Raw genomic sequence first — 10,591 nt, forward strand, 5'->3', positions numbered from 1 at the left:
TTGGTTGTGCATGAAGCAAAAATACATGATGTTGTCCATAATGATATAGGGCCCAAGACAGCCAGGAAATGACATTGATGTTTATCTAAGTCTGTTGATTGAAGACCTGAAAAAGTTGTGGGATGAGGGGGTTTTGGTGTTTGATAGGTTTTGGAATGAGACTTTTCAAATGCGTGCAATGCTTTTTTGTACCATTAATGACTTTCCAGCATATGGGAATTTGAGTGGTTATAGTGTTAAGGGTCATCATGCATGCCCCATCTATGAAGAAGACACAACCTACATACAACTAAAACATGGTAGAAAAACAGTTTACACTAGGCATCATTGTTTTCTGAAACCTCATCACCCTTACAAGCCATTGAAAAAAGCATTTAATGGAAGTCAAGAGCACGAAATAGCGCCGATACCGTTGACTGGTGAGCAGGTCTTACAGTGGGTTGAACATTTGAATACTATATTAGGAAAGACCCAAAAGAAGGAAAAAGTAAGAGTTGCATATGGAAGAAGAGGTCAATTTTCTTTGATCTTCCATACTGGTCTGACCTTGACATTAGTCATTGTGTTGATGTTATACATGTGGAGAAAAATGTATGTGATAGTGTCATTGGGATGCTCCTTAACATTCAAGGCAAGATGAAAAATGGTTTGAATACCCGTCAAGATCTAGCTGAGTTGGGCATACGATCGCAGTTGCATGCAAGGTCTGATGGGGAAAAAATATACTTGCCTCCAACTTATCATACTTTGTCGAAAAAGGAGAAGATCGGTTTTTGTCAGTGTCTGCGAGGGGTCAAAGTCCCACAAGGATACTATTCAAATATTAAGAGCCTTGTGCAGTTGAAGGAGCTTAAGCTGGTAGGGTTAAAGTCTCACGATTGTCATGTGTTGATGCAACAATTATTAGTTGTGGCCATTGTTAACTCCTCTTTACAACTGCGAAGTTTATCAGCAAGTGTACTGAGTCATACAAGTAGTATAAAACGGTAAGACCGAGTATCGTATCCACGGGGAGTTTGTTTCATTCAGAAAAGCGTTCATTCAATAAGTAGGCATTTGTGTAACATCATGAAATGGAAATAAAAAATGGATATAGTTGCAATTCTAAAGATAACTACAAAATTAACCAAGTAAATGCGAGAAATAAATAGATGATTAAAACGCTGGGCCTTTCTACTGAGTGACTTGATGCAATTAAGGGTTTTTCTCTACCCAATGTTGTTTCTGTGTTCTATGCTGAGGACAATTATCCGAAATACTGATGTCTCACGTGAATGGGCTAATTCTAATTAAACTTCATTCTTGGATCCCTCGTCGAACTTAGCCTAACCGAACAACATTAAGACCACAACATATTAACAACTAGAGTCCCTGCACTCTGTGTCTAGACAATACAATTATCTAGCCCTACTCTATCCAGTTCTAAGGATTCAAAACATTTTCCAATGCTAAAAATCCTAACTTTACACACAAATGGGTGATCAGACCAAAAGCATGCAAGAATTAAATGCAGATAGAAGCAATGAACACATCAAAACAACATTAAATAGATATTAAAGAGTATTTACATCAAGGCTCAGCAGAAATTCCCAACCAAGAACTTAGCCTTCCATCACAAGGCAGCACCTTTCAGTTACAATAAGAGGTTTCGGAAGCATAATTCAGATTACACAGTGGTGGGGATGTCTCCTCCACCTCTAGGAACCTAGAAATTACTCCTAAACCTAAAATCCTCTTGAAAGCTGAGGTTTTTGGCTTCCTTGCTCTGTTTTTGCGCCTCTATTTTTCTCTCTACGCTCTTGGATATGCCCCTCTTTGATTTTTCCAACTTCAGCCTTTAAAGGGCTTTCTGTCCTCGAAGGCTCACATAGCTCCATTTTTGCGCTAAGCGCGAGTTAGTGGATTTCCACAGAGCGAGCTGGGCGCGCTTAGTGCGAGAGAAGACAAACGACTCGCTGAGCGAGCTGATGACGCGCTGAGTGCGCTGATGCTTGACAGATTCTCCTCCAGATTCTCCCAACTCGCTAAGCGGGCTGAGTGCCTCGCTTAGCAGATGATTCTCGCTAAGCGCACAAGCCTTGCTTAGCAAGACACCAGCCACAACAACCTTTTTATTCTTCATCTTTTCACCTGAAACTGAAGTTGAAAACGCGTTAAATCACAACGAAGGGAATATCTACTGCACAAAAATAAACTAAACCTAGAAATATGTACAAACCTACAAGAAGAACCATAAATTGGGGAAAAGACATGATTTTCATAAAGCTTTTCAACACAAAAGTTAGTCATAAATGACGACTAACAACCATAACTTGCCTGTGCTTTTTCTTCAATGCCATATGTAGCAAAGTCCTTGATCCTGTCAAGTTTGATGACTTGGAAAATGAGGCTGCAATTATATTGTGCCAATTGGAGATGTATTTTCCTCCTGCTTTCTTTGACATCATGGTTCACTTAATTGTTCATATGGTCAGAGAAATCAAATGTTGTGGTCCTGTTTATTTGCGGTGAATGTACCCAATTGAGCGATACATGAAGATCTTGAAAGGGTATACCAAGAATCTACATCATCCAGAAGCATCTATTGTTGAAAGGTACATTGCAGAAGAAGCCATTGAATTTTGTTCAGAGTACATTGAAAAGGCTAAACCTATTGGGCTTCCTAAGTCTCGCCATGATGACAGAGTGGGTAGTAAGGGTTCAAGAGGACTGCATGTTATCACTCCAAGTCTAGAATATTTGTTAGAAGCTCACTTGTATTTCTTGAATAACAATAATGAAGTTTTGCCATACATACTTTAGTATGAAGGTTAAGTCAAACAAAGTAATCCAAAAATGTCAAAGAATTGGGTCTTGAAAAAGCATAACAACACTTTCTTTGATTGGTTTAAAGATACAATCTTTGCTGATGAAAATGCTTCTAAAACATTAAGAAAGCTACCAGATGGGCCTAAAAGAAATGTTATAACTTGGCAAGGATACGACATAAACAAGTATTCCTTTTATACAAAAGCACAAGGCGACAAAAGTACAATACAAAACAGCGGGGTCACCTTAAGGGCTAAATCTCAACACTTCACAAGTGTACATGATGGCAATCCCTGTGTAGCCTCCATCCCTTACTTTGGGTTCATTGATGAAATTTGGGAGCTTAACTATGTCAAATTTAGTGTTTGTGTTTTCAAATGTAAATGGGTTGATAATAACACCGGTATGTGGACCGATGACGTAGGATTTATGTTGGTAGACTTAAAGAAACTAGCTTACCAGAATGACCCTTTCATTATGGCAGACCAAGCTAAACATGTATTTTATGTTCAAGACCCTTGTGATGAAAGGTGGTCCGTGGTTCTACACTGGAAAATAATTGGTGTTAATGTAGAAGATGATGATTCATACATTGATACTTATGTTACTCCTTTTTCCACACAAATGACTCCTAACATCATCGGAGAAGAAGAAGTTGATGACATTCATGCTAATTGTAATGATCATGATGAAGGAGAATTAATTAACATCGTCTAATGTAATTTTCTAATTATGTATTTCATTTTGGTACATTCATTTGTATAACTGATTCAGTTTTTTGATAATGTTAACTAACTCAAGTTTTTACTTTACAGGCCCATGGCTACTCCACCTGCCTTGCCTCCTCCTCCTCCTTCTCCTCCTCCTCCTTCTACAGTAGCATCACAGTCTCCATCTACCTTGAAGCGGACACGCAAAGCCACACAGCTACGATCTTTGGCCACTAGACCACCCAGGGCAGAGAGACCGGTTGTCAACATCGATCCTGCGACCGGGAAGGCCAACGGTCCCCACAAGAAGAAATTAAGAACATATTTAGGGATTGCCGCTCGTGATAAGGTCGATGTGACATACGAGACATGGAAGGAAGTCCCTACTGCTCAGAAGGATTTGATATGAGAGGATATTCAGGTATTTTAGTTTTCATCTTTCATTTTCTTTATTAGCCAAAATTTATAATTTACTAACAATAAAACCTAATTTATTGTTTGTCAGGCTGAATTTGATATCCCTGAAGCATCTGATGGTAGGACAAAGAAGAAAATACTTCAGACAGTTTAAATCTGATTTGATAAGGAAATGGGCACTTGCAGCCGACAACGACAGTGTGGATGACACTGTTTTTGAAAAATACGACATTAGTAAGGAGAAATGGGCCCAGCTTTATCAGACCCGTAGAGACCCCTCGTGGGAGGTATGTACTTTGTCATTTTAATTGTTTTCCACTAAAAATTCAGTTATTATAATACATTGTAATAATGAGTTTCATTAATGTTCGATTGTTGCAGGATGTGCGGAAAAAGGCACAGGCCATCCAGAAGCAAAACACCACCCCCCCACGTGTTGTCTCGTGGGGGTTATGAATATTTAGAACAGAAGCTGATGGCTGAGAAGACAAAGAAAAAACTGGAGGAAGCTGCTCAATTCGGAAGCATTTAGGACATGATTGACCCTCCATCTCCTATGAGACAACACGTGAAGTGGAAGATGGCCCGCACCAAGAAAACTGGGTAGATGACGTCTGAGGCAGCAAAGGAAATTGCTGAGAAGATTCTAAGTCATTTTCAGTTAGGAATTGTAATTATCTTTGTTTATTCTATGAATGACTAAACAAATATATGTCTTTTGTACAGGATTCTTTGGAGGAGTAGGCGTCACAGGGTTCCTTTGTCCCCCATGGACGTCACGATCTCCTGACTGTTGCCATTGGGCGACCAGAACACCTTGGTCGTGTGCATGCTGCTGGAGCCAGTGTGACCATAAAAGCAATACTTTGGATTGGCTCCACAAACCTCCCACAGTTCTTTCTCCATGGCTCCTGAAGAACTCGAGTAGTTGACTCAACAATTTAGGGGCCAGCTGGAGGAGTCGATCACAGAAAAAGTGACTCGGCAGCTGATGTTATGCTTTAGCCAGATGCAGTCCCAGTTGCAATCACAGATCGAATCACAGGGACTTGCACTGCCTCCGGAGCCTGAGGTTGGTTCCTCAGCTGCTCGTGTCGGCACAAAGGGGAGTTGTGTTGATCCCTCAGTGACTGATCCAAACACGAGTGACTCAGACAAATGCGGGTTATACATCGAAGAAAATCCTTCCCGCCTGGTTACCCTAGGAAGAGTTTATGAGGGATTCACAATAGTTGGCAACATCCCTTGGTTGCATGGCCATGTGAAGGTTGGTGTTGAGGAGATTAAAGATGCAGATGCTCCCGTTGCTGTACCCACTGACGAGGTTGTTTTAGTGGGGCAGGCACTTAACACCTTCCTTGCTTGGCCAACACATCTCGTGAAACATTTATCAGAACAGGTATTTTACTCTCATTGTATGCTTCTTTTTTTCAATTGAATTGTTCACTGTAATTAAATTATGTTAATTAACTATGTTGGATAAACAGGCAGCTGTATCTCCAACAAAACCTACAGATAGGCCGGATCATGAGGTTGATGATCCCCTATATTTGATGACATTGACCATCCCATAACTTTTTTTGAAGCCTCTCCAGGTTATGTGGGATTGTAACGTGTTCAGGGTGTTTAATCAAGACTTCCCGTTATACATAAAGCACGAAGATCTATCTAAAATAGCACACGATGGTCAATGTCTCAGCATATCTGTTATACAATTGTGGATTCTATAAGTGAATTTAGATTATTGTTGATTACCAAGTTATTATTTTAAATTCATACATAATTAACTTTGTGTTAACAACAATAGGCATCTGACTGAGACAAGTATGCGAGCGGGGAACTTCGATGTGTATGGATTCCTCGAGCCATAGTCCATTCAGAGATCTGGGCAATCGCAATTTGAATCAGAAAGTTACATGAAGAGTTGGATGCAGAATTCAAAACGCGATGTCTACCTTGGAGCCTACCCAAATGGGTAAGTAAAACTGAACAATTGAATTTAAATAATGTATAATACTACAATAACCCATATTGGTCTCCACTGCAACGCACACTGGCAAATGGTCGTCATTTTTCCTAAGGAAAATCTTGTTGTCTGGTTTTGTTCCTTGCATAACAGGCTAGACAACTACCTTAAAGGAATAATTAAAAGGTCAGTGTTGTTTTTCAATACATTTGCATTATCATTACTCAACAACATCAATATTTGAATGTTCCTTGTATTCAACAGTGCTTTGAAAGGACTTGATGATACTCCACAACCTAAATCCAAGGTTGGTGCTAGGTGGATTGTTGTTAAAATAAGTGATTTAAAGAAAACTTCTACTTATATATATTTTATGTGTCAGTACACTAATTGTAGTTAACGTTTAATATCTAAATTTCATTATGTATTTAGTGTAATAGACAAAAAGGAAGCATTGAGTGTGGCTATTACATGATTCATTGGATGTCCACTATAATCTTAGGAAGTTTTAGGAATAACTGGGAAACGGTAATTGTTTATTTCAAACAAATTTTATTTTCTTATCATTGGTATTACATTATTAACTTTGTTTTATTGGATCATGTAGTATTTTAATGATGTTAGACAATTGGAAGCAGAGAGATTGAAGATGTTTCGCATCCAGTGGGCAAAGTATTATCTGAACGTTAGAAATCAAACTTAGGATGTTTGGGAACCATGTAATTTTAGGTTACTTAATTAGTTTACTAGCTTGCTTTACATTTTTTACAATTGTTGTTTCATTTTAACATTAAATATTCTTTATTGATAGTTATTAATAAATTATTTATTCATAATTATCAATTGATTTTTTACAATTCATTGTTTACTAGCTAGTTTTTTGCTAAAAACTATTTGAAAACAGAATGCAAATGATATATGTTGTGTTGTGTGGTCTGATTTGAAATTTACAGGTTAAATTTTGGGTTATTTGTAAAAATAGAAAGTTTATTAAAAAAATTCCTAATATCAACATCGGTTTTTTAAAAAAACGGATGTTAATATACACAAACAACATCGATTTTTTCAAAAAAACCAATGCTAACATAAAAAATCTTAACATCGGTTTCTGTAGGAATTGGTGTTAACTAATAAGTTAACATCGATTTTTGAGTGAAACTGATGTTAACGTTTGGAAGTTAACATCAATTTTTGTACAAAACTGATGTGAAATGTCAACATTCATACATTTTTTTGGTGTAATTCTTATTATATAACATCGGTTATTTAAATAACCGATGTTGTCAATTTTACGTTAACATCAGTTTTAAAAAACCGATGTTAACGATAATACTTTCAAAATTGGTACTTTCAATATCGGTTAAAAACCAATGTAGAAAGTGATAAATAACCGATGTAAAAAGCATATTTTCTAATAGTGTTTTATTATCGTAGATTGAATATAGCTTTAGCATATTGCAAAAATTTGACATTGAGGTCCATATAGAAATGTTATTTATGGTTTTAAAGGTTTCAGTATTTTGTAATTAGAGTCCATAATTACTATATATTTGCAACACATCAACATTTGCAATTTAAAACTTTGAATGTTTGTAAAGTAGAGTTTATATCTTTTGAATTATATTAGAAAAATAATGTGAAGGATTGGAGTCTAAGCAAATAGAAGCACATTTTTTCATCATTTGCAGAATAGATTGGTTTTGTTAGTTTTGGAGTACAAATATAATTCTACATTATAAAGTCTTATGTAGAAGAGCAAGCAAAATTCTATAAAGACATTTTCAGTGAAGTAAAACTATTAAGTTATCAAATTTATACACATTCATGTGTGTGGGTATGTAAATGGTTGAATCATACACCTTTTGTACTTATATGTTGTTAATAATATATTTACTATTTTTTTTGAATTTTTATTTTACTTAAGTTTTGGTGCAAGAAGGATGGCCATGGTGAACACATTGATGAAATCAATGAAGTGAGAAGTAATTAATGTGATTTATAGAATCCTATAACACTCGCTAATCTAGGGCCTTGTGAAGATCAATATACTAACAACTAAATGGAGGTATAAGTGGGCTTCAACCTCACAATTTGAGTTTACAAATTATTTTTTTGAGAAGTGTATGATTCTAGAATTCATTAAAGTTTTTATTTTTATGGGAGTTCTTTTGCTGCATAGTGTCTCAATACATCAGTTTACTCTTTACATCCTAAAAACTTCCCCAAAAAAATTGAATTGCTCAATAAAAGGATTATGTTTTTACAAGAAATGAAAAGAGATTAAATTTCATGAGTTTTTGAATCAACTAACATATATCAAACAACCTAATCTAATAGTGTTATATGTGATATGGATCAATTTGTTTGTTTGTAAGATCGCGAAATTTAATTTCCTTTTCTTGGTAAGAACATCATAAAATTTTTTAGGAATTCAATTTTGATTGAAAGTTTTTAGAAATTAATGTAAAGAGTAAACTAATGTAATGGGCCATTATGTAGCAAAAGAATTGTAACAAAACTTAAAATCTCAAGGTATTCTTAATTTTTACACTTCTAAAAAAATCATTTGTAAACTCAACTTGTGGGATTGAAGCCCACTTATACCTCTATTACTTTGATAGTATATTGGCTCTAACCAAGTCTTGGAGGGGAGCAAGTGTTGTAGAATGATATCAATCATGTCACTTGGTAGGAAAATTCTGACATTGATAGTACCATTGATCATCATTGCATATTTTTGTTTGTTGCATTGGATGGTAATCAATCCCCAACTTATGGATCTCAAGCACATTCTCACCTTGATAATACATTGGCCATCACTGCATATTTTTGTTTGTTGCATTCTATTGTAATCGATCCCCATTAACTAATGGATCTGAAGCATATTTTCACCAAGGGTGCTTAATCTCAGTTTTTGCTTAATTTTCCTGGTATTTAATTATTAATTTAGATTTTAACTTTTTAATTTAACATTTTTTGTTTTCTAAACTTTATATATATACACTTATTTTAAGCAATTTATATTTGCATTCATTCTTATAATATAGGGACAAAAATTCTTTTTCTTCTTTATTTTATCGATATCATAATTTTTGGGATTTGTAGATTTAATCATCAAATAATGAAGACCGAATGTCGGGAATGAGAAATGTCGTTAAAATGTCAACATTGCTTGTCTATTGATTGGTAATATTGATACTAGAAATTTTTGTTGCTATTGTTGATGATTTTTGGATTCATTTTTAAGAGTTTTTTTTTCCTATTTTTCTGAATTAGTTGCGGAAACATTACATGATGAATCAAGTAAAATATAAGGTTTTGATGTATTTGACATAAAATATAAAGCCTAAAATGTTTAATTGATTTGACTGATTTTTTTCTTTTATGGTTTGTAATTTATAGTTGGTGTTGAACTAAAGGATACAATTTTTCTAAGTTAATTACTACTGGAAGAGAGGAAGTTGGTTGCAGTACCTTCCTATGTAGGGCTATTGTTGCACTTGTTGTCATAGGCAAGGAGGAAAAGATTGTATAAGAGAAAGAGGAGCCAGATGATGTAAGGTTGAAAATTAAAACTTAATTGACATTTATTTACCATTTACATTCATAACTCTCTAATAATGATTATTGTATCATTATCATCACAATCATCTTTGTTTCACATGATATGTATATGAAAAGTAAAGTCTTTTTTATAGAATCTTTATAAGGTGTTTCACATTATAACTCTTAAATTAAGTTGGTAATTGTAAGGATATCAATTTAGTAACATCTTTTACAAATAATTGAGAGGAAGATAATGTGGCAATACAAAACAATGCGCCTAGATGATAATAGCAAATTGTCTCAAATGAAACAATAGAGGTTGTTACCAAGGGAATGGTGTTTGCTGTCTTATTACTTTAGCATTATATGTATATGTATATGTATTTCTGTGTGTGCGTATATATATATATGACTATGTTCATTACTTTTCTCTTAGTAGCTTATAATTTATTTGGCATAATTTTACTTTTGTCTACATAATTTTTCACAATGAAAATTAGAAGGCATGTTGTAAATTAAGATTCATGAATTTTCTTAATTAGTTTAGTATATTACAAGGTTAGGGTTTTGGAAATTTCAGGTTTGGTTTTACTCTTTGAATTCATCTTCTCAAGGATTCATTAACAAATTTTACCTTTTCCAATGAGTAATGTTGCTCTTATCTTAAGGAAATTGTTTATTTAGTTCTATTGAATTAAAAATTAATTATTTTCCCATAATTTTGTTGATTTGTGTGTGAGTCATTCCATTCGATTTCTTTATTTTTTCTATCCTTTGAAGCCATTTTTTGGTTTCTTGATCTTAACTGTTTTCATTTCTTTTCTTTTCGATTCGAGTCTTCTCTTATATATGAGAATGTGGTTAGCTAAGGCTTCTTGGTTTTGGTGTTGCTTCTACAAATTTGTATCATGTTCATTGTGCTAGCTTGTTGATATGCCACAATTAGTGAGCTAGAAGCTCATTTAAAATGGATTTATGAATGTAACACATGAGAAAAAAAATCAAGATAATGGTACTTTTTTTTATCACATCACATTTTACTTTAGATAAAAAAAAGGAGACATCAGGAAATACACTTATTTCATTTCTTTTATGAAAACAACATAAAATAGTGTAGAAAAGGAGCTTAATCCATGGTTTTCTA

Source organism: Glycine max, chromosome 1, assembly GCF_000004515.6.
Source record: "Glycine max cultivar Williams 82 chromosome 1, Glycine_max_v4.0, whole genome shotgun sequence".
Classification (NCBI taxonomy): Eukaryota; Viridiplantae; Streptophyta; class Magnoliopsida; order Fabales; family Fabaceae; genus Glycine; species Glycine max.